The sequence below is a fragment of the Felis catus genome, chromosome B2, assembly GCF_018350175.1.
Source record: "Felis catus isolate Fca126 chromosome B2, F.catus_Fca126_mat1.0, whole genome shotgun sequence".
Classification (NCBI taxonomy): domain Eukaryota; kingdom Metazoa; phylum Chordata; class Mammalia; order Carnivora; family Felidae; genus Felis; species Felis catus.
The window spans coordinates 145108782-145134527 of record NC_058372.1 but is presented as its reverse complement, the minus strand read 5'-3'; the positions used below and the strand labels follow the sequence as shown (position 1 = coordinate 145134527).

At 37.4% G+C, this 25746-nt stretch overlaps 1 protein-coding gene across 4 annotated transcripts in view; it reads left to right on the top strand.

Annotated features, from left to right (window-relative positions):
• PRKN (parkin RBR E3 ubiquitin protein ligase) overlaps positions 1-25746 on the top strand; it is a 1341418-nt gene that overhangs the window by 599274 nt on the left and 716398 nt on the right. The window lies entirely within an intron of this gene.

The following is a 25746-nucleotide window of genomic DNA, read 5'->3' as shown; positions in this document are numbered from 1 at the left end:
AGAGTCGGATGGTTAACTGACTGCACCACCAAGGCACCCTGGCATATTACGTTTTCTAAATCTGAGGCATACATCATGTTACTTTGACACATTTATCTATTGTGATATGATGGCTATTGAAGCCATATTTACCACATTACATCGTTATACTGCAATATTATTATCTACGTTAATTACACTGTACATTAGATCTCTATGGCTTATTTACTTACTACTTGTTACACATTTGTACCTTTAAACATCATCAGTTTTCTTCCCCCATCCCTTGTCCCCTGGTAACCACCATTTTACTCTCTGTTTTTTTGTTTTGTTTTGTTTTTTACAGGTTTGACTATTTTAGATTTCATATGTGAATAATGTCTTTTTTAAAATTTTTTAACACATTTATTTTTGAGAGACAGGGAGAGACAGAGCATGAGCAGGGGAGGGGCAGAGAGAGGGAGACACAGAATCCGAAGCAGGCTCCAAGTTGTCAGCACAGAGCTTGATGCGGGGCTCAAACTCACAACCCGCGAGTTCATGACCTGAGCCGAAGTCGGACGCTTAACCGACTGAGCCACCTAGGCGCCCCATATGTGAATAATGTCTTAATAGTACTTGTCTTTCTCTGTCTGACTTATCTCGTTTTGCATAATGTGTTCAAAATCCGTGCATGTCACAAATGAAAAGATATCCTCCTTTCTCATGGCTGAATAATACTTCATCGTGGATATATATCAAATTGTTTTTATCCATTCATCTGTTGATGGGCATTTGGGTCATTTCCGTATCTTAACTATTGTGAATAATACTGGGATAAACATAGGTGTGCATGTATCTTATTAAACTCCTGTTTCATTTCCTTTGGGAAACTCCTTTCATTTCCACACCCAGAAGTGGAATTGTTGGATCATATTGTAGTTCGACTTTTAATTTTTCACCAAATCCTTGCTGGCACTTGCCTCTAGTCTTCTTGATGGTGGCCATTATAACAAGTGTGAGGTGATATCTCATTGTGATTTTTATTTGCATCTCCCTGATGTTAGCGATGTGGATTTGTTGTAGTCAAACAAATAAGCTGTAATTACCACATGCCAAGTATGTCGTATGACTGGACCCACAAGGAAGAAATTATATTCTAATATTTCTTAACCTGTATCAGCCAGTAATGCTCTAAACCTCAAAGTCAATATAGAATATCAATTACTAAATATCCTATCAGTTGATTCACACATTTGATTCACATTTGATTCACGCTCATGCCTTTCTTTTATAACTTTCTGTTTTTCTCAGAGAAGTCGACTTTCATTTCTTGTATTGATGGAAGAAATATATGCCATCATATTATGGTTAAGAATGTTATTAAACACTGAACTTGTCATAGAGTATGCTTTCTCCTTGAAGACGTTTTTCATAGACTCATTTGATTTCTTCTTCTAATTTGTATCTGTTACTTTTTATAGACTCTTCTGTTAGTTTCACTGTTTGTTTTATCTTGTTTCTTACCCTTGACATTTTTTTTTATATTTTGCCGAGGTACAACTGTAAGAAATTTTATTTTACTATTAGGACATTCAATTTTATGTGTCAACTTGACTGGGCTAACAAATGCCCAGATAACTGATAAAACATTATTTATGGGTAGACTGAGCAAAGAAGACCACTTTCACTAATGCAGGTGGGCATAATTCATTCTACTGGGGGCCAGAGAAGATGGATGTCCCAACTCAAGCAGAGCAAATTCAACATTCTTCTGCTGATTAGCAGACTTATGTCACTTCTTAGTTTAGCTTTCATTAAAAAAAACCAAAAAAATCTGTTTTTAATTTCTACTTGTTTTGTCTTTTTCCTCCTAATTCTGGAAAATGTCTTGACTTTATCTTTTAGATCCTTACCACTAAAAGTATGGAACATGGACCAACAGCATTAATGTTGAGAGCTTGTTAGAAACGTAGAATCTCAGATTCCCCCTCCCCTGCACCCTCCCCCCCCACCCCCCCTCCCACACACACAAAGCCTGGTGACCCAGACTCTGTATTTTAATGTCTCCGGATCATTCACATGCACATTAGACTTTGCAAAGCACTGGTGCCTTGATTCATTTTTCTTTTATGTTTACTCTATTGAACAATACTTCTGTCAATGTGATTATTTGTCATATTTTTCAGTTCTAGCGACTATTTCTTCTTCTTTTATTGCCTTCTTGGCACCCCACCAAATTTTGTGCAGATTTCCCTTCCATTGCCAACTTTACAAATCATGTTTTTGAAAGTTCTCTTCTGTTTCTTTCGGGATTAGTTGTTCTCTTTTTAAATTTCCGTCTTACTTTCTCATGTTACTTGCTCACCTCAAAAATGTGCCTTTGCTGTCACGAGTCTTTGCTTGTGAATATTTATGACTAAATGATATAATAATTAGAGGTGGGAGGTAGTGTGGGTTTCCCATTTCAGTTTGTAGGCATCCGTGTACCAAAACCCTGTGCCCCAGATAGACCTGTGTGATGTGTTAATGAGTTCAGGTGCCAGGCAGGCTTCCCCTTTGCCCTAACGCTTTGCCTCTATTAGCTCATTCAGTCTCTTCAATAATCCTAAGGAGGTGCTGTTCCTGCCCACTGCAGGCATGAGGAGCTGAGAGCATGAGACAGAATTGCCGAGTCACATGGTAAGTGGTAGAGCTGAGATTCAGTCCCAGGTGGCCTGGCCCAAACGGCTGCCCTGCAGAGGGTCTTTGCCTTTTCCAGGACATTTTAGTGCATTTTAGGTCTGGCTGGAAATGCCTTTCTCCCTTTCCTCTCTGCTCTGTGCTGCAGGTCTGGGATCCCCTGCAGGTTGGCTTTACCTCTTTACGTAGCCTCAGTCCCACAGCACGGGCTTTTCTAGGAACATCTGACCTTCTGTCTTGAGGGCAGTTACTAGGGTTTGAGCAGTTACATCCATGTGAAGAAGAAAAGAAGCCAGCTAGCCAGGTTGTGTTTCACAAGTCATCTAAGGGACAGTGGTGACAGCTGCCTGCCACCTACCCCTCCTTCCTCAGTCACTTGGTTATGAATCAGAGCCTTTCTTTGGTTCCAAAGAGCCAGCTCCCCTCCCATCCTTCTGAAATGCTTGTGTCTGTTTGTGACCTCCTCTGACTTGGTTTATTTGTTAACCTGATCATCTACGATTTTTTTCCGTCAAATGTTAAAATGTACCTTTTCAGAATTTTTCTATATTTTACTGTTTTTGATATATTACTTTTATCAGGTTAAGGACTTCTGTACCTAACTGGCTCTTTTTTTTCCCCCTTATAACATAAAAAGTTACTAACTGAATTACTTTTTTGTATATTGAAAGAGATAATAAGTGGTTCCCTTTTTTAGTTTATTCCTTATCGTGACTGACATTGATGGGGATCTTTCAGATATAAACTATCCTTACATCCTTGAGATAAAGCCTATGTGATGATCATCTATAATGCTGAATAAGGATTTTCGCATATGTTCATAGTGAAATGGAATTTTTTTTTAGTTTATTTCTTTACTTTGAGAGAGACAGAGATAGTGCAAGTTGGGGAGGGACAGAGAGAGAGGGAGACAGAATCCCAAGCAGGCTCTGTATTATTAGCTTGGATCCCGATGTGGGGCTCGAACTCACAAAACTGGGAGATCATGACCTGAGCCGAAACCAAGAGTCAGACCTCTAACAAACTGAACCACCCAGGTGCGCCTTACCCCTGTTTTATTTTGAAATTAATAAAATGAACGGGGCATCTTCCTTCCTTCTCCTTTTATTTTTAAAATATAAATAATGTTCCTTGAGAGTTTAAAAGAGCTCAGTTATAAAACCTTCTGAGCCTGGCATAAGAAACTCTTAAAAACTGAGAACAAACTGAGGGTTGATGGGGAGGTGGGAGGGGGGGAGGGTGGGTGATGGGTATTGAAGAGGGCATCTTTGGGGCTTCTGGGTGGCTCGGTCGGTTAAGCGTCTGACTTTGGCTCAGGTCATGATCTCGTGGTTTGTGAATTCAAGCCCCGCCTCTGGTTCTGTGCTGACAGCTTGGAGCCTGGAGCCTGTTTCCGATTCTGTGTCTCCCTCTCTCTCTCTCTGACCCTCTCCCGTTCATGCTCTGTCTCTCTCTGTCTCAAAATAAATAAACGTTTGAAGAGGGCATCTTTTGGGATGAGCACTGGGTGTTGTATGGAAACCAATTTGACAATAAATTTCATATATTAAAACAAAACAAAACAAAACCTTCTGAGCCTGTTAAACCATTTCCTTTTATTTCATACATACACATTTTCATTCAATGTATCGAGCTTTACTTGCATCAGTTTGGGAACATCGTTCCAGGTTTTTTCAATGCCATCTAAGACCTCAGACACATAGACATGAGTTGTTTCATAAAACCTATGCTTTGTCTACACTTGTTTCTCATTTAAGGTCTGATTTGTTTTATTTTATCTCTTTAATCAAGTATCTGAAAGCTTTGCCTACTTTTTTTTTTCAAAATTCTCATTCCTGGTATTAAGTTCCTGTTTTTTAATTCTTTATATATTCTGTGCTCCTTCTTTTGATACAAGTGATTTGCAACATGCTGTAGCTAGGCTTATCTCCTGGAGACTAAATTGACACTTTTTAAACTGAGACTAAATGACACTTTTCAAGATCATGTTGCTGGTAAATCCAAAGCTGAGAATCTTCAACCCACCTGTCATACCAGCAAGGTTTTGCTTGAAGCAGAAGGGGGTCTGGTAGGAGGGGCTGATTGATGTAGAAGGCAGAGCATTATGTTGTTACAGGAAGAAAAGATCTAAATTCAAACTCGGACTCCTCTGGACAGATCTAGGATGGACATGTAAATTACCAAATAGCTGTTCTTGGCTCATTATAAAGAACTCACTTCTTTTTTTTTTTTATTTTTAAAGTATTTTTTTTTTCGTTTTATTATTTATTTTTGGAACAGAGAGAGACAGAACATGAACGGGGGAGGGGCAGAGAGGGAAGGAAACACAGAATCGGAAACAGGCTCCAGGCTCTGAGCCATCAGCCCAGAGCCCGACGCAGGGCTCGAACTCACCGACCGCGAGATCGTGACCTGGCTGAAGTTGGACGCTTAACCGACTGCGCCACCCAGGCGCCCCTAAAGAACTCACTTCTAATGGTTAAAAATATGTAATCATTAAAGGATACAGGACAATAGTAAAATCCTAAATCCACATTCCAAGAAGTGCAGAAATTGAGACAGATTAGCCTCTGATGAGAGATGTTGTAAGGAAATTCTTTGGTATCGAATATGGGTGGGATGACCTAGTTGTGGTCTCTCTTCTGATGTTGAGATGCTGTGATCTGGCTCATATTGATGAATCGACTAAAACGCGAATACTACAAAGTGGGAAACTATGTAGCTTTAGTTGAGTCAAGACAGTAAGCTGCTTTTAAGAGCTTTTGATGCTAGGTGGTATACACTATATTTGAGGCTGCACACAGATCCCAGTTTACCTGTTATCAACTAAAACTGTATTTGTGCGAAAACTGCTGCCCTGCTGAAACTAGAAATTGGCTAGATATGGAAGCTACTGGAGAATGGAAGATTGCCTTGGATATGTTTCAGCATGTCAAATGAAGGGAGAAAATAACTCTCAGTTACTCCTATTTAAAATGTTTTATACTGCTATCTGCATGAGGAAAATGTGTAAATGTCACTCTGATCTTACATAAACTAATCTTCCTTCTGCTCTCTGGTGCCATGAATTAAGAAGCTAGCAAGCCAGAAAATAAAATCCATAATGAACTCGTGGTAAATTTGTTATCTGTTGAAGATACAAGGGGAGTTTTCACTTCCTTTTTCATTAATCAGAAGCACGCAACACAGCGAAGTATAAAAATAAGCCTACCAAAAATTTGAGCTGTTGGCTTACACAGAAGCTGCCAACATTATAATTGAGAAGGCTGGTGACGGGTAAATAAGTAGTTTTCTGTGCAGACAATGCTGTTTAAACACGTATCTCCATAATGGCACCCAACAGAGGTGTGGTAAAACAATAAAAGGCATTTGATGTTCAAGAATATAATGTGATAAACACAGACAGGCAGATCTAATGTATGCTATGCTGTTTTTGCTGAGCAGATCATTGGTGTGACTTTAAATTTATGTCCCACTGATCTGTTCTTAGCCCTTATAGATGTATGCATGGATCATCTGCCCATAACTTACAAGCTGTTTATCCTGAGAAAGGATATGTGGTTAGAAGTATTCATCTGACACACATATGATTACTGTTTTCTCTATAATTAGAAAAGTCAGTGTCTGGGAAACTTCTTATTTTATAGTCTCTCCAGTTCTTTCAGTGTTGGAAGTGTCTGCTGCATTATTATTAGAGTCAAAAAGTCTTGGTGCTGTAAATAAAGTGTTATATATCTTCAAGGTGTGGTGCAAATCTTGATTTATATTGTTATTTTTAATTTAGAAATCTAGTTAAAGCAAGTTGAAATGGGTAGCATATAGCTATATCTGAGAAGAAGGTTTTTTTAAATGAATGGGGTAAAAGGAATATATAGTATTAAACTAGTTTCAGGTGTATAATGTAATGACTCAATATTTGTATACACTACAAAGTGATCACCACAATTATTCTAGTTACCATTTGTCACCATACAATTAATCCCTTCCCCCCTAATAACCACTAATCAGTTTCTGTATCTATGACTTTCATTTTGTTTGTTTGCTCGTTTGTTTGTTTTTTTTTTTTCAACGTTTATTTATTTTTGGGACAGAGAGAGACAGAGCATGAACGGGTGAGGGGCAGAGAGAGAGGGAGACACAGAATCGGAAACAGGCTCCAGGCTCTGAGCCATCAGCCCAGAGCCTGACGCGGGGCTCGAACTCACGGACCGCAAGATCGTGACCTGGCTGAAGTCGGACGCTTAACCCAGACGCCCCACGTTTGTTTTTTTTTTTTAAATTCCACATGTAAGTGAAATCATATGGTATTTGCTTTTCTCTGTCTGACGTATTTTATTTATCATAATACCCTCAAGGTCCATCAATGTTGTCACCATATATACATGGAATACTAGTCAGCCATAAAAAATAAGGAAATACACACACACACACACACACACACACACACACACATATACACATACACGTATGCACACACACACACACACACACACACATATACCACATCTTCTTGATCTATTTATCCATCAATGGATGTTCCATATCTTGGCTATTGCAAATAATGCTGCAACGAACATTGAGGTGAGTATATCTTTGTCAATGAGTGCCTTCCTTTTCTTCAGGTACATACCCAGAAGTGGTATGGCTGAATCATACAGTAGTTCTATCTTTAATTTTTTGATGGACCTCAGTACTGTTTTTCCATAGTGGCTACATCAATTTTCACTTCACCAACATTGTACAAGTGTTCCTTTTCCTCCACACTTATTATTTCTTATTTTATAATAGCCATTCTAACAGGTAGGAGATGTTATGTCATTGTGGTTTTGGTTTGCATTTCCCTGATAATCAGTGATATCGAACATCTCCTATGCACGTTGGCTACCTGTATGTGTTCTGTGGGGAAATGTCTGTTTAGATCCTCTGCCCATTTTTTAATAGAATTTTTTTCTGTTTCTGCTGTTGAGTTGTCTTAGCTCTTTATATGTTTTGAATATTAACCCTTTCTGGATATATGATTTACAAATATTTTCTCCTATTCAGTAGAGTGCCTTTTCCTTTTGTTGATGGTTTCCTTTGCTGTGGTCCCACCTGTTTATTTTTGGTTTTGTTGCCTTTGCTTTTGGAGTCAGATCCAAAAATTCAATGCCAAGACCAATGTCAAGAAGCTTACCATTCTTGGAGTTTTGGGGTTTCAGGTCTTACATTCAAGTCTTTAATCCAGTTTGAGGTACTTTTTGTGTATCGTGTGAAATAGTGGTCTGGTTTTATTCTTTTGTATATGGCGGTCCAATTTTCCCACCACTATTTATTGAAGAAACTGTCTTTTCCCCGTTGTATATTCTCAGCTCCTTTGTCATAAATTTATTGACCATATATATGTTGGTTAATTTCTGGGTTCTGTATTCTGTTGCATTGATACAGGCATCTGTTTTTATGCCAGTACTGTACTGCTTTGATTAACATAGCTTTGTAGTATAGTTTGAAATCAGAAACCGTGATACCTCCAGCTTTGTTCTTTCTCAAAATTACTTTGTCTATTCAGGGTCTTTTGTTTTCCGTGCAAATTTTAGAATTATTTGGTCTAGTTTTGTGGAAAATCCCATTGGAATTTTGATAGTGATTGCACTGAATCTGTAAATTGCTTTAGATAGTATGGACATTTTGACAACTTTCATTCTTCTAATCCATGAGCATGGAGTATCTTTTTGTTGATTTCTGTTTTCTTCATTTTCTTTTATCAGTTTCTTGTACTTTTCAGTATACAGATCTTTTGATTCCTAGGTTAAATTTGTTCCCAGGTATTTTATTCTTTCTGATGCAGGTGTAAATGCAGTTGTATTCTTTTTTATTATTAACTTCTCTTTCTGATAGTTCATATGTAGTGTATAGAAATGCAACATATTTTGTACATTAATTTTTTACCACACAGCTTTACTGAATTTACTAGTCCTGATGCATTTTTGATGAACTCATTAGGGTTTTCTATATATAATATAATGTTACCTGCAAACAGTGACAGTTTTACTTCTTTCTTTCCAATATGGATGTATTTTGTTTCTTTTTCTTGCCTAACTGCTATGGCTAGGACTTCCAATATTATGTTGAATAAAGTAGCAAGAGTGAGCATCCTTGTCTCATTCCTGTTCTTAGGGAAAAAGTTTCTAGGTTTTCAATGTTTATTATGAGGTTAGCTGTTGGTTTGTCATATATAGCCTTTATTATGTTGAGGTATGTTCCCTCTATATCCATTTGGTTGGGAGTTTTTAACATAAATGGATGTTGAATTTTTCTTAAATACTTTGCATCAATTGAGATGATCATATGATGCTTATCCTTCATTTTGTTAATGTGGTATAACACCTTGATTGATTTGTGAATGTTGTACCATCCTTGCATCCGTGGAATAAACCCTATTTGATTATGTTATATGATCCTTTTAATGTATTGTTGAACTCATTTTGTTACTATTTTGTTGAGGACTTTTGTATCTATATCCATCAGGGATGTTGACCTGTAATTTTCATTCTTGTGGTGTCTTTGTCTGGTTTTGGTATTATAGTAATGCTGGACTCGTGAAATGAGTTCAGAGGCATTCCCTCCTCTTCAATTTTTTGAAAGAGATTGAGGAGTATAGGTATGAAAATTTTGATTTTTAGTAGAATTTATCAGTGAAGCCATCTGGTCCTGGACTTTTTTTTGTTGGGAGTTTTTATTACAAACTAAATCTTTTTACCAATAATTAGTCTATTCATATTTTCTATTTCTTCATGATTCAGCTTTGGAAGATGGTATGTTTCTAGAAATTTATCCATTTTTTTTCTAGGTTGTCCAATTTGTTGGCATATAGGCATCGCAGTAGTCCCTGATGATCCTTGTATTTCTGTGGTATCAGTTGTAACTTCTTTTTCATTTCTGATTTTATTTACTTGAGCCTTCATTTCTTTTTTTTCTTGGCAAGTCTAGTTCAGTCAATCAATTGGTTTTCTCTTCAAAGAACCAGTTCTTAGTTTCCTTGATCTTTTCTATTTCCTTTTCCTTCTTACTACCAACTTTGGCCTTTGGCCTTTTTTTTTTCTTTGTTTTTAGTTCACTTAGGTGTAGAGTTATATTTTTTTATTTGAAACTTTTCTTATCTTTTGAGATAGGCCTGTACTACTATAAACTTTCCTCTTAGAACTGCTTTTGCTACATCTCATAGATTTTGGGACTGTTGTATTTCCATTTTCATTTGTCTCAAAGTATTTTTTTGAGTTCTTTGATTTCTTCACTGACTCATTGGTTGTCCAGTAACATGTTTACTCTTCACATATTTGTGCTTTTTTTTCCTTGTAGTTGATTTCTAGTTTTGTAGTGGTAAAAAAAAATGCTCGATATGATTTCAGCCTTTCTAAATTTAGTAATACTTGTTTTTTGGCCTAATATATGATCTATTCTGGAGAATGTTCCATGCACACTTGAGAAGAATGTGTATCCTGCTGCTTTTGGATGGAATGTTCTGTGTGTATCTATTAAGGCCACCTGGTCAAAGATGTATCATTTAAGTCCATTGTTTCTTTCTTGATTTTCTGTCTAGATGACCTATCCATTGATGTAAGTGGGGTATTGAAGTCCCCTTATTGAACTGCTATTAAGTCTGTTAATACTTGCTTTATATATTTAGCTGCTTCTATGTTGGGTGCATAAGTATTTACCAATGTTACCTCCTTTGGATTGACATCTTTATTATGTAGTACCTTTCTTTGTCTTTAATTAAGACTTTATTTTAAAACCGATTTTGTCTGATATGAAGACAGTTACGCCAGCTTTCTTATCATTTTCATTTTCATGGAATATCTTCCTCTGTATCTTTACTTCTGAAGTGCATCTCTTGTAGGCAGCATATAGATTGCTCTTGTTTTTTCATCCATTCAGTCACTGCCTTATCTTTTAATTGGAGATTTTAGTCTATTGCTTTTAAAGTAATTATTGATAGATATGTAACTTATTGCCATTTTGTTCATTGTTTTCCATCTGTTTTTGTATTTCTTCTCTGTCTCTTTCCTCTCTTACACTCTTTATAATATATATATATATATATATATATATATATATATATACATATATATATATATACATATATATTTCAATTCATAGCAACCTGAGCTTAAACACATTCTAAAAACTAGACATTTTTATCCTCCTTTACATATTATGTTTTTAATGAATTATTTTACATATTTGTATTTGTTCATCCCTTAATTAATTACTATAATTATGGTTAATTTTAATACTTTTGTCTTTTAACCTTTATACTAGCTTTATTAGTTGTTGTTCCAGTACCCTTACTCTATATTTACCTTTACCTGATTTTTACTTTTATATGTTTCCTTATTACTAATTAATACTTTTTATTTTCTGCTTAAAAAGCCCCTTTGCCACTTTCTGTAGGTCTGATTAATGGGGATGAACTCTTCTAACTTTTGTGTCTCTGGAAAATTCTTAATTTTTCCTTTAATTCTGAATGATAACCTTTTGCCAGTTTGAATATTCTTTGTTGGAAGTTTGGTTTTTTGCCTTGTTTTTGTTGTTGTTGTTGTTGTTGTTGTTGTTGTTGTTGTTTTTCTTTTTCCTTTCAGTACTTTGAATATATCATACCACACCCTTCTGGCCTGCAAGTGTCTGCTAAAGAGTCAGCTAATAGTGTTGTGGGGACTCCCTTGTATATAACAAGTTGTTTTCCTTTTGCTGTTTTTAAGATTCTCTCTTTAACATTTAACATATAATGTGTCTTGGTGTGGATCTCTTGTGGTTCATCTTATTTGGAACACTCTGTTCTTTCTGGACCTGAATGCATTTCCTTCCTTAAGTTAAGGAAGTTTTCAGCCAGTTTCCCTAAATAAGTTTTCTGTTTCTTTTTCTCTCTCTTCTCCTTGTGAGAGTCCTGTAATATGAACGGTATTCTGCTTTATGTTGCCCTATAGGTGCAGTAAGCTATTTTCTTTTCTTAAAAAAAAAAAACAAAACAAAAACCTATTTTTTTAATGTTTTTTTCTTCTTGCCGCCCCATTTGGGTGATTTCCACTGCCCTGTCTTCTAAGTTGCTGATCTGATCTTCTCCTTCATCTATTTAGCTATTGATCCCCACTAGCATATTTTACGTTCAACTATTATATTCTTCAGCTCTGTGATTTCTGTCTCATTCTTTCCTATATTTTCTCTCTCTCTGTTGAAGTTATTACCATGTTCATCCATTCTTTTTCTAAGTTCAATGAGTGTCTTTAAGACCATTACTTTGAACTCTCTACTGGGTAGATTGCTTATCTCCATTTCAATTAGATATTTTTCTGAGGTTTTTATCTTGTTCTCTCATTTGAAGCATATTCCTCTATCTCCTCATTTTGCTTGACTCTGTTTTTGTTTCTATACATTAGGCAACCTTTGGGCCGAAAGTGCAGTTCTCCTGGCTATCAGATGCAGGTGCTCAAGGGGCACACCTTGTGTGGGCTGAGTGTGACCATTAGCTGTGGCAGGACCAGAGCTGCAGCACAGGGTATTCAGGTGCTCACCCAGCAGGGCTACAGCTGTGGAACAGGGATCAGGTGTGTCCACTGGCAATAGCAGGTTAGAGGAAGAGTGTCAAAATGGTACCAGCCAGCACCAGCACTAAGAAGGTAGAAAGAGAACTAAGATATGGCTCCCAACAGAGTTTCCATCCCTAGAGAGAGTCCTAATGGGCTCCTGCCTCTCTAGAAGATACCTTCAGATTAGCAGGTTGGTCTCCTTCCCATATGGTCGAGGTGCTGTTTAAACTGCTGCTTTTGTGCTGAGTCCAGGGAGACTGAGTTTGTGTGTGAGCCCTTTAAGAGTGGGTTCTTTTTTCCCTATAGCTCGATGGTTCTCCTGGACACGAGCCCCACTGATTTTAACACCAGACTAGTTTTAGGGGCTCATCTCTCTGGTGCAATTCCTGAGGGTTGATGTACCTGAGGTGGGGGCATAAACCCCTCACCCCTCAGGGAAAAGCTCGTATTCTTTTGAGATCTCTCTCAATCATGGGCTGCTGCACCTGGAATGGGGTTTTTGGCAAGACTGTGTCTCTACTTCTTCTACCCTTCTCAATGGGACCCTTTTATCCTTTGTTGTGGAGGAGCAGTTCAGCTATTTTTCAGTTCTTTTTTCAGTGGAAATTATTTCATATATAGCTATAGATTTGCTGCGTCTGTGGGAGGAGGTGAGTTAAGGATCTTCCTACGTCACCATCTTGAACCACCTCTCCTCAAGAATGAGTCTCTTTGAAAAAAATATATGTTTCCTGGTGAGATGTACCTGTGGTGTTCCTGGCATAAGGTAAGGTTGTAAATGTAAATAATGCTGGGGCCAAATGGAAGGCAGATTTTGCCAATAGAAATCTTTCAGTGAATTTTTTTGTGTATTTATGTCCATAGAAATTGCGACGACCTTTGAAACCATATCCAATTTAATTAAGGAAGAACTGGGCCAGGACGGGCTCTAGCTTAACCCTGGCTCTGCATGCAGGGGTGCTCCAGGCTGGCACTGCTTTTCCAGCAACACCTGGGAACTGCTCTTACTCACGGGTTTGGGCTTCTGTCCTTTGAAGTTTTCTTGTGTGCCAACGTCAACGTTGTCTGTGCTCCAGAGAGAGCAGAGAGCTTATGGAAGTGATTGTGGTATATGTGTAATGTGCCGTCCCTCCCAGGTCTTGGACACTGTAGTGTAACTAGGTCTTGGGACTTCAGGAGCAGGGAGGAGCAGGGAAGCAATTCTGTCTCTGTCTCTTTGGCTACTTTAGTTTATATTTATCTGGGTCTTTGAACTTGTGAGCCCTATAATACCTATGGCAAATGGTGATGATTTCAATGAGAAATGGCTAGATCTATCACTCCCAGTCTCTAATGCTCTTCATCAACAATGGGCCATGCCCTCTATTTCTTCCCGAGATTGGTCTCTGTGGTTCAGCAGTCCTACAACAACCTTTTCAACTTGCTATCTGGAATAAGGCATAAATCTTTTAGAGGAAATAAATGCATACACATATTTTTTAATGTTTTTTCAAAAAATGTTAATATAATCTCCAGAGTGCAATGTGAGAAGTCCAAGAAAATACTTATATATCTGAGTTCTTTTAATTTAAAGAACACTTTATTTTTCTTATACTTTGAGATTATAGTAGTGGGATACTTTTTGTGAAAAAAATTTCCAGGAACCTAGCTGTATATGACTGCTCATTGCTGGTAGTTTTTATTGCTTACCAATATGCAAATTTAGCCAGGCCTCAAATTTCTGTTTATATAATTGTCACTTCAGTTATTTGCATTAGTACTTAAATTTGGACCTCTCATTGTCATTTGGTTGTTGTATTTAATGCTATACTTCCATCTTTCCTTTCCTCTTCTTTTTTCCTTCCCTTTTTGAAAAGTTCAGTTCAAAAGCCAGAGGGAAGGCAAGGTATTCTTTTGCAGTAGGGCAGAATTAGGAGCCATGGTTGTGTATGAAACCAGAGAGAGGAGGAACATCAGTGTATGTGGTATACCCAGGTGGTTCTAGAAGCCTGAACAGAATGATGAGTGTATCTACACAGTGTGGTACTCCAATGCTGGGGCACAAGGCCCTGGGTGGAGCTGACCAGGGCATCCCTGTGGGGAGTGGCTGGCCTAGTGCAGGATTTGAGAGCCAACATTTTGAGAGCTGCACTCACAAGCGGGGAGAGCCTTGCATGGGAAGGCAGATCCTGAGCAGAGTGAGGAGGGCAGCCACATAGAAGAGTGTCCTGTTGGGAGATATCAGAGCCCAAGTGGGTGAAGATGCCATCCATGTGAAGGAGGGAGTGGCTGCAAAGATGAGCTATTGTAACAAACAGAGGTACTGATCAAATAAATAAGCAAGTTCATTAAGGGTAATTGTAGCCAGGTTTCTATCAGAGAATAGAGTTACAAATAAGGAAAGAAAGCAAGAATAAACCCTATAGAAATTGATTGGAATTTGAGTTATTGGTGTGAATTCATGATTTATTATATAAATAGATAAATAAATGTAGAATGAAATAGCTGTTAATGTGTGTAACACACACACACACACACACACACACCTATTCATTAGCTTGCTCTGCCAAGAGGACCTTGAAGCAATGATACCTCATTAGTAATAAGTATGCCTAACACCTAAATCTTGGTTTCTAAATGCCAGTTTCTGGGACTGGGGCAGGCAAAGGAGAAGAGTGTGGAGCATCTTATTGTGTCAGAAGGTAAGGAAGTACTCAAACAATGTTAGGGACATGTGACAAAAGGATGCAGGAACCAACTTGTAAAGGCTCCAACTGGCTAAATCTGGGACATTCTGAAACATCAAAATAATGATAGTAACAGAATGAATTAACCCATAAAATAAAATAGGAATCCATGGGTGAGTTTGATGACAAATAGGACATTTACATAATTTCAAAATATCCACCTATAAAATAAATAGTAATGCAGTGGATAAATTTGCAATGTAGAAATTTGACATGTACTACCTTACACAAGTGATCCAAGTGAACCTCTTCAAAGATGGGAGAATTAGATCCATGTACCTCCTAATGGGATGTGATTGGAAGGACCCAACATCACCCCTGTGGTATTCCTGCCAAAGATGCACACCTGGAATCATGAAGATACAACAGATGAATCCAAATAGTCTATAGAGTAACTCTTTGGTAATAACCCAAAAAGCCAAGGTCGTGATAGTCATGGAAAAACCAAGGAACTATTCCAGACTAAAATATCTAAAAAGGCATGACAACTAAATGCATTGCATGATTATTAGCCAGTATTTTTTATATCTCTATCTCTATCTCTATCTCTATCTCTATCTCTATCTCTATCTCTATCTCTATCTCTATCTCTATCTATCTATATATAAAACACAAAATTAAGGAAGCTTAGATGGTGCCTGAAGATTCAATGATAAAAAGGTGTCAATATTAATTCCTGATTTGGATAATGGACTGAGATTAGTTAAGAGAATGTCTTGTTTGTAAAAAATATACACTAAAGTTTTCAGGTACAATAGGATATGTCAGCAACTTATTCTCAAAAAATAGTTCTTTATATTGTACTTGCAACTTTAAGTTTGAGGTTTCAAAATATATATACAAGTGTTATACTTCAATGAAACATTTCAATAAAACATTATCCTGTTGTCTGCTTTATACCAGGAATCATAGTTAAAGACAGTAGAAGGATGTCTAAAACTAGAAATGCCAAGAGTCTTTGGTGTGACACATTCCCAGGTCCTGAAGGACTGTTTCTCCAGAGAAGGGCATGTTTCTATCAAAAGTTGACTTTTATTTTATTTTTTTTTAACATTTATTTATTTTTGAGGCAGAGAGAGACAGAACATGAATGGGGAGGGTCAGAGAGAGAGGGAGTCACAGAATCCAAAGCAGGCTCCAGGCTCCGAGCTGTCAACCCAGAGCCCAACGCGGGGCTCGAACTCACGGACTGTGAGATCATGACCTGAGCTGAAGTTGAACGCTTAACCGACTGAGCCACCCAGGCACCCCAAAAGTTGACTTTCAATAAAAGTGGTTTAACTTGTTTCAGTATACATTTAATTAAGTTACAAAGAAATTGCAAGTTTACTACAACTGGCCATGCAGACCAAAGCCCATATTTTCTTTGGCGTCCCTTAGAATAATTTTAAATGCCCTACAGGTCAAGGTCACTAGAAATAGTTTTCAAAAAAGAGCTCATAACCATGATGTTCGGAATGACTGCAAATGGCCATAAGTCATTCAGTGGAAACTTCGAGCTAAATTTAAAGAAAGTGTAGATTCAAATTGTAATTATACTGTAGTTGAAAGCAGTAAAGAAAAATGTATGCTACCATGGATTGGTTTTGTTTAGAGGGACGTAAATGCACTATTGTTCCCAAATCCCACCAAACCAATGCATGTTTATTAAAGGTATAGTACATTTAAAAACTTATGACTTATCTTTGCTTTGAATTATGTGTGTTCAAAAATTACTCCAGATTTTGCACATTAGTCATGTTGGCAGATAGCATTTGCTTCATTCGACATTCACCCCCCAACCCCTTCATTTGTTCATCTAGTGTTCCTGGTGGAGACTCTGGTTGGGTTCAAAGACTCTCCCCTGGGCTTGCAGAGTAAAATTCTTTTCAGGCCATCCTACTGAGATATTGAACAAGTCAACCTTAACTCTTCCAAGTACAAGGAGGAAAAGTCTTCCAACCCCTCCATACTATGGGAAGGGATCACTCCTAATCTGACTTTATCTACAGGTTAAGTAGGAATAATCTAGATATGCACAAGGGAGAGATATTCTAGGTAGGGGACTCAGCTTGAACAAAGCCATGACCTGAGAGACTATATGGTAAGCACAGTAAACTAGGAACAGTTGTTGATGAAGCAAAAGCCTGGGTAAGTAAGGACATCTAGTCGAAACTAAAGTAACTCTCATAAGTGAACACGGTATTGAAGATTACACGAAGGCCAGCACACATGGACGTCATGAGCGATATGACACCTCAGCCTCTAGCGTGGACTCTTCACCAGCCACATTAACAAATAAACTATTGGTGGTCTCATGAGATCTGACAAGATTATGGTCCCTCAGATGAAGAGGCACCATTTGAAATAAGGACCCACATTCACTGTTCACCATGACCTTGCTGGAAGGGTGTGCTGTGCTGTGCAATGCCAGCTGGTCACAGTGGTAGGCTGTAGCGAGGTGGGAGCTCTGACCAAGTGACCATCCAAACCTTGAGGACAAACTCCAGTGATGTCATCCAGAAATATAGAAAATGTCACTAACACTAATGAGAACTATAAGAAGTCTCTGGTTTGGGTTCTTACACAATAGTGAAAGAACAGTAACTTCATCTCAACATTGCAGTCTTCCCACCCTTAAAACTCAAGAAGTGTATATTTTATAATGAACTTAATGTCTTAGTAGAGTAATGCATACCAAATTTTTCAATAAGCAAATAAGATATATTAGAGGGGTGTGCTCTCAAATTTTTGACTAATTAGTATGCTTGGTTAAAAAATGTGGATGACTATACAAGATGGTAGAAACTGCTGAAGATTTTTAAGCAGAGGAGTGAAATTATTAGCTTGGAAGTGAGTGAATAGGAATTAAAGCTATTTAGTAGGTAAAATCTATATCCTTCATCACCATTTGGAAATTCTCCAAGTCGCATTGACCCACATTTGAATCCTGCCTGCCTCGCTTGCTGTATATGCATTTGGGGAAATTATCTCAGCTTCCTAGGACTTAAGTTATCCATTTGTCACATAAGGATATAATCTGCTCTTATAAAGCTTTTGTGTGACTCCTGTGGATAATGTATGAATGTGCTTGCATGTATTGCATATAATAGGTGTTCTAACATATTACATATTCTTTCAATTGCCTTTACATAAGTGGTATTTTTATGTAATATTTTAAGAAGATCTTTTATACAGATACATTAGCTGTACTTTGAGAAATGGTTATACTTTTTTGCTGAGAAAAAATAAATCTTTTCACTTATAGTAGGGATAGTCATCAAAATAGAAGTGCTTTCTAAGGGAAGCATACCCCTAAATGAGCTAAATTTTGATTGAGCCTACAATGTTTATTAAAGGATTAGTTGGGAGAAATTGGTTCAAGTAGTTTTATTTGTGTGTGCATCTGTAACCACAGCAAAAATCAGATGTTATTGGAGGATTAAATATCAATAATTTATAACTAATTTTTAGAGCCCAGTGAATGGAGTATGAGGGAATTCGGATTTTCCAGGAGACTTTTAAAGGCGCAGCCTAAAGTGCAGCAAAACAAACTTTGTGTTATAATCTTTTATTAGCGGTCAGGAAGAGCAAATATTATAATCTACAAGTGTATAGATATCTTCATGGTTATAGTCATCCATTTACCTAACTTATTTAAATTTGTCAGCTGTACAGACAAAATAGTTGCCTCAAAGGAGGACGCTTGTCATGGACACATCTTTCTGTACACTCGAACCCATCAAGTAACAGTTGCCTCTTGTTCAGGTGACACGTTGGCCAAGCACTGTGTGTGTGCGTACAAGACTGCCTCTCCCTTCCTTCTCTAACACTCTCAGTGAGGTGTCACTGTCCTTATTTTATAGATGGGAGGAGAGTGAGCCATTGAGGGAAATAAACTGCCCAAGGTCTCAAAGCCCCACGTCATTTCACGTGGCATAAGACCCACACATGTCCAATTCTGAAGCCCACGTCTTTCCATCAATCCATTCTGACACAAAAATTTTTCCTAGACATTTATCTTGCGTCAATATATTCTTTGAATTTATGGGAGCTTTGAAAAGAAATGCAAAATGAGTAAATACAGATCTTAAGGGCAGGCATAGGGAACGTTGCACAGAAATATGAGTTAGCAGAAGCAAAAATATAGAAATTTATTACATTATTTTTCAAATAAATAGCTCATAAGATGGAAGCTGCTGAAGTTTTTATCGTATTTTAAATTACAATACAATAATTCACATATCCATGTAAACTTTTAAAATCTTTCAGTGTTAAATGGGGTTTTTTTTGGTAAATAAATGGACTAATATTTTAAAACACCTTCTGGAGGGGCGCCTGGGTGGCGAAGTCGGTTAAGCGTCCGACTTCAGCCAGGTCACGATCTCGCGGTCCGTGAGTTCGAGCCCCGCGTCGGGCTCTGGGCTGATGGCTCAGAGCCTGGAGCCTGTTTCCGATTCTGTGTCTCCCTCTCTCTCTGCCCCTCCCCCGTTCATGCTCTGTCTCTCTCTGTCCCAAAAATAAATAAACATTGAAAAAAAAAATTTTTTAAACACCTTCTGGAAATATGTTGTGTTCTACATACTACCAGTTCAAGGTTGAAAGGATCATACGAATCAGCTTCATACCTACATTTAACTCTAAGGCCCTCCCTGCAAAGGGCAACAAAGGAGACCCTGAATTTCACAAATTTCTCACCTTGTTGATTTTTAAGGAAAGTCCTAGAGGTGACTGGGTCTCATGAGGACTGATTTATCTCTGCAATGACATGTTTGTGGCCAGGACCCTATTTCTTTTAAAATATACTCTTGGCCTGACCTAACTCTAGAAAAATTAAATTCGTGTATAGCTGTAATTCACTTGCAACAATTTTAAGGCCACCTTATCAAACAGGCACTTCCTGATGACCCTATATAAGATGGCATTCTCCCTCAGCCCCATACAGTCAGCTTTGGTCTCCTTGGGTTTTCTTCACAGAGTCTATCAATCTGTCATCATCATCATCATCATCATCATCATCTTTTTTTTTTATTTTATTATCAGCTATCACCAGACAATCAAATATCACCATGACCACCTCCCATCTCACTCACCCTCCACAAGAATACAAAGTCCACAGGGCCTAAAAAATATGCCTAGTGCATAACATTCTCAGTAAATATTATTTGATATTTATAGTATATCATTTGATATAGTATTAAATATTTGATATACACACTTTCATAAATAAGATTCTGGGCATATACAAGATAAAAGGCCTCACAATATTTTCTTTTCAATAGGAAACTTCAAAATGCACTTAAAAAATGAATATTTCTCTCCTAAACTTATATATTTCATTTTGAGAATGGTTTCAATTATGGGTTAAGTATGTTGTAAAAAGTAAGCTAAATTTTAGCACAATTTTTTTTTTCCACAGAGCGAATGGAAACTAACAATGTAAAATAAAACCATGTCGCCAGGAGAGCTGGACAATTTAGATATCGCTATGGTATGAATCCGCGTAAATTTTCCCAGTCACATGAAGAATGCTCTATTTGTAAAGTCCTTCACCTTAAGGGTACTTCTGTCTCATACAGTTAGAGGTCAAGTGGAAAAGAGAAAAGGCATGTAAAAATAACTCAGTTATCTAAACCTTTGGAGGGTAACTTAGAGCCGATGGCCCTATTCCTCTGCCGCTTCTTTCCTGAATCACTTACCTGAGTTTCTTCCTACAACCCCAAGTCACAGACAGGCACTGGGCTGGTTGGTGGGTTCCCGACGTCAGCACATTGCTCTGCACTCACAACGCCTGTGTTTTACCGGAGGCTTGGCATGCCTGTTCCGAGCTTTGGAACCAAGTTTCCTATGCTTGCTAGGTTCTGAGCCGTTCCTACCTTTGCCCACTATCCTGCATTCCTGAGTTCTGCTTGTCTTCTGAATGATTCTGCAAAGCCCAGTAGGTCCTCTTACTGATTCATCCAAGGTATTTCTTTACCACACTTTCATTTATTCACTAAACATTTATTAAGAGTCCACCAAGGGCCTCGCACTAGGTGAAGTGCAGGACAAGCAAGAAAAATCATGGCGTTGTGTCTGCTCTCAGGGAAATCCAGCCCAGGGAGAAATGGATGCATGATTGGGGCACCTGGGTGGCTCATTCAGCTGAGCATCCAACTCTTAATTTCAGCTCAATTCATGACCTCACAGCTCATGAGTTTGAGCCCCACGTTGGGCTCTGGGCTGACAGTGCAGAGGCTGCTTGGGATTCTCTCTCTCTCCCTCTGTCTCTGCCACTCCCCTGCTTGTGTGCTCTCTCTCTCTCTCTCTCTCAAAATAAATAAATAAACTTTACAGAGTGAGAGAGAGAAACAGATGCATAATCAAATTATCAAGATTTCTGGGACATTTAAAAGTAATTACCGAGGTGTTTTTCAAGAGATATTTACCATAATGTATTTGGGTGTGTTTCACTTTTGATTATTTATTTATTTATTTATTTATTTATTTGTTTGTTTATTTATTATTTTAATGTTTATTTTTGAGAGAGAGACAGACAGACAGAGAATTCAAAGCAGGCTTCAGGCTCTGAGCTGTCAGCACAAAGCCCGATGTGGGGCTTGAACTCATGAACTGTGAGATCATGACCTGAGCTGAAGTCGGTCTCTTAGTCGACTGAGCCACCCAGGCATGCCAGTTTTGATCATTTTAAAATAAATATTTAGGCCAGTACAGGAGAGTACAACTAACTCACATACTGACAACTAGGTCCTTTTACTTTCAGATGCGCCTACTTTTGAGGTGGAATCTGTTTGATCCAACATAAAAGGCTAAATTCTATTACCTAATTTATGCCATCCCAACTATGGTGTCTTTCTTAGGGCTCTCCCTAAGGTCCACAGGGCGCCGTGGAAGAACTTTGCTGGAAAGATCCTCAAGAGGAGAGAAATGTGTGTCTGTATGATACCAGTAATATACAAATCGATTCATAAACTTGAGAAGAAAGTTCAAGAGCCACTGCCTCTGAGATTTTTCGTTCTGCAGGAGGAGCACTTTGCCGGAATTAGCGATAGAAGCGAGGAAGAGGAAGCGCAGCTAATAATTTGGAGATATTTACACCTTTGCTAGGCTTTTCACAGTGCAAAGGCATTAGTGGGAGTGACAGGAACAAGTCCTGAGCCATTTACTTAGGCTATCTGGAAGGATTTAATCTCGCTTGGGTCATGGAGTGGAGTATTCCCTGGCAATTGGAGCTCCAGTGATAGGCCCTATCTGTAGGCCTGGCATCCAGAGATAAGAGTTTAAGTCCAGCTGGAATTAGAAGCAACAGAATTAGCTGGAATGCAGGACTGTAAACCTTTTGGTTCAAATCGTGAAATGCCTCTGGATGGCAGTTCAAATCTTTCCGATGGAGTTTTGGCTCTGGGGGCTGAGCACGAAACAAAGATTAGTAATATGAAGGGCTTTTCTGCAGCGTGCGCAATAAATCCAGCCCTATATGATGCAGTTTATACTTCCATCGATTTTGTGGGGTTTTTGATACAGTGTCTCCACAAGACTAATTTTCCACTTTATCAGCATTCATATATGTTTTTTCTTTTTTTTTTTAAGACCGGGGGAAATGTTTGAAAGGCCAGTGAGTTTAGAAGCTGTGGGTAGCTTTTGTGTATAACATGTATGCATATCACTTTAAAATATCGAAAGTGGAGGTCGGTAAAAGCGTAAAACAGCAGACAGGGGTGATGATTCTGTCTTTTTATTTGTATAGGCTCATTTAGCTGCTAAAATTATATCTTTCAAAAATACAGAGTGTGATCATTATTTGTATATTTGTTTACTGTGTGCTTTCATAAGACCAAACTGATAACGCGTATGTTAATAGAATGACAGACTTACAATAAGGATGGGAACTTAACTGTAGACGATAGTTTACAGCAAACATTTTCTTCTTTATATTTTTATAATAACTACATACCGTGAATGTTCCCCCATCAAAACAAAATTTATCACTTAAAGTGATAATATGTAAAATAGGTGAGCTTTTGTTTTTTTCTACCCGTAAAATTAAACAAAACATAGCATGCAGTATGATGGAGGTAGATGCCTTCAGAGTGTTCCGACTGCATTAAGCTTTCCTTGTGATGTTCATTTTTGTGGAAAAAAAAAAAAGTTCCATAAGCATCATGGAAGATTTCTATCAAGTCAATTGCTTACCAGGATCCCTGATCCTAGACTTATTTACACTTTCTACATTTTAGTAATTCTAGCTTGATGCCGTTATATGTAAGTTTGACGATTTTAAGAGTAACTTTTAGCTTCAGTGTTTAAAAGTCTTTGTAAGCTGAATGGGGACGTGTGAGCTTTATTAGTAAACTGTACTACTTGCACATAACTGTTTCATTTTTTCTCATTTCTGTCTTGTTCTAAACAATTATATGATGAAAATAGCATTAAATTACATGTTTTTTGTGAGAATTTATTTTTAAACTATGATAGCACATTTGTTTAATGCCATATAACTGCACCCAATAGAGTAGAAACATAATTCCTCTTATAAATGTTTATGCTCACATAGCAGTAATGTGCTATATAAAAAGAAAATATAGGGGCTCCTAGGTGGCTCAGTCGGTTGAGTGTCCAACTTGGCTCAGGTCATAATATCACAGTTTGTGAATTTGAGCCCCTCATCAGGCTCTGTTCTGACGGCTCAGAGCCTGGAGCCTGCTTCGGATTCTGTGTCTCCCTCTCTCTCTGCCCCTTACATGCTTGCTCGCTCGCTCTTTCTCACTTTCTCTCAAAAATAAATAAAACATTAAAAAATTAAAAAAAAATATAACAAGAGAAATGAAAAAATTTTAACAAAGTGGGATATTTCTAATAAGATATATTTTTCAAGAAGTATTCAAGAGATTTTTTAAATACGTCTTAAGGAGACATAATATATCCAAGCATATGTCAGTGATACTTAAGTAATATAATGGCATAGATAGAACTTTTGTAATGTACTTTATTTGGAATTGACTGAAAGAAACATCACTGGCTTATAAAATGAGAAAATAGAGAAAAATTCTGGATTTTCTATATTGAGTTCAGTGGATCATATATAGGCACAAACAAGTTGAATGTAGACCAAACCAGTTACTTCTTCAATAGGTAATGCTGTGGCCTGATTTATTTCCTTTTAATTCTGGCTGCTATTTTCTACGACTACGAGCATGTAGGTAATCATGTTTGGACCCTAGAGTGTGACGTAGAGTCTATAGAAGCTCCGGAATACTTTCTTCTATAGATACTAATTAAGACAGAAATATTTTAAAATAAAATACATATAAATTTTTCCTAGGAAGAATTTCTAACTGGCCACTTTTAACTTTTACTAATTCACTATTACTTTTTTTTTTATTACAACATAATAACAATGTGTAGAAAGTATACAACGTGTAATGTGCCTTTACCTCTAGGCATGAGTTCTGCATTATTATAAATGTATATTATATTTCATATAATAACATAATTATATAATATGTAATAACATTACATTGTGATACTGTTATTAATATAATGTGTTGTGTTATAATATGATATCATACTTTATCATATCTAACATACCTAAGGAAGTTAATGATAATCTTTTAATATTATCTAATATATAGTACAATTGTCAAAATATTGTTATGAATGTTGAAGCTTGGTCATAAATACTGGGGGGGGGCGTTGATGCATATTTTAATTCTGTGTATGTCTGCATTTTTCACTTACTTAAAACTGTAAGTGCACAATTCAGCACTTTTACGTCTACTCACAGATTTGTGGAGCCATTGTTACCATCTTATTTTAGAACATGTCCATCACCTTGAGAAGAAAATCTATACCCATTAGCAGACACTTCATAGTCCCCCACCCCATCTCTTCCTTCTCCCCATAGCTGGCTGCCATTAATCCACTTTCTATCTCTCTGGACTTGCCTATTTTGGGTATTTCATAAAATGGAAACAAGTAATTTTTGGCCTTTTGTAATTGCATGCTTTCATTTAGCACAATGTTTCAAAGTTCATGCATGCTCATTCCAAGTATAAGTAGTACCTCATTCCTTTTTTATTGCCAAATAATACTACACCATGTGGATTATACTGCATTTTGTTTATTCATCAGTTGATGCACATATGGGTTATTTCTACTCTTTGGCTATTATGGTTAATGCTTCTGTAAATAACCTCGTACAAGATTTCTTGTGGGCATATGTGTTCCAAAGTGGCTACACCAATTTACATTTTTGCCAGTAATGAATGAAGGTTACAGTTTATCCACATTCCTTCTGACACACATTATTGTTTGTTTGTTTTTAATTTTAGCCATTCTACTGGGTCAGTTCTCGTGGTTTTGATTGGCATTTCCCTAATGAATAACAATGCCGAACATTTCTCCATCTGTTTATTGGCCATTTGTATTTCTTTTTTGTAGAAATGTCTATTTAAATCCTTTGTCCATTTTTTTAATTGGGTTATGTGTCTTCTTTCTGTTGAGTTGCAAGTGTTCTTTATATATCCTAGATACAAATTCCTTATGAGACATGTGATTTGCAAGTATTTTCTCTCATTGGTGGGTCACCTTTTCACTTTATTGATGTGTTCTTGAGGCACAAAAGTTGAAGTTGAGTACATCTATGTTTTCTTTTTTCCATTCGATTCTGCTTTTGGTGTCATGTCTAAGAAACTATTCCCAAACCCAGAGTCCTAAAGATTTACTCCTAAGTTTTCTTCTAAGAATTAAGTTTATAGTTTTATCCCTAACATGTATGTCTCTGATCCCTCTGACTTAATTTCTATATGTAGTGTGAAGTAGGGGTTCAACTTTATTCT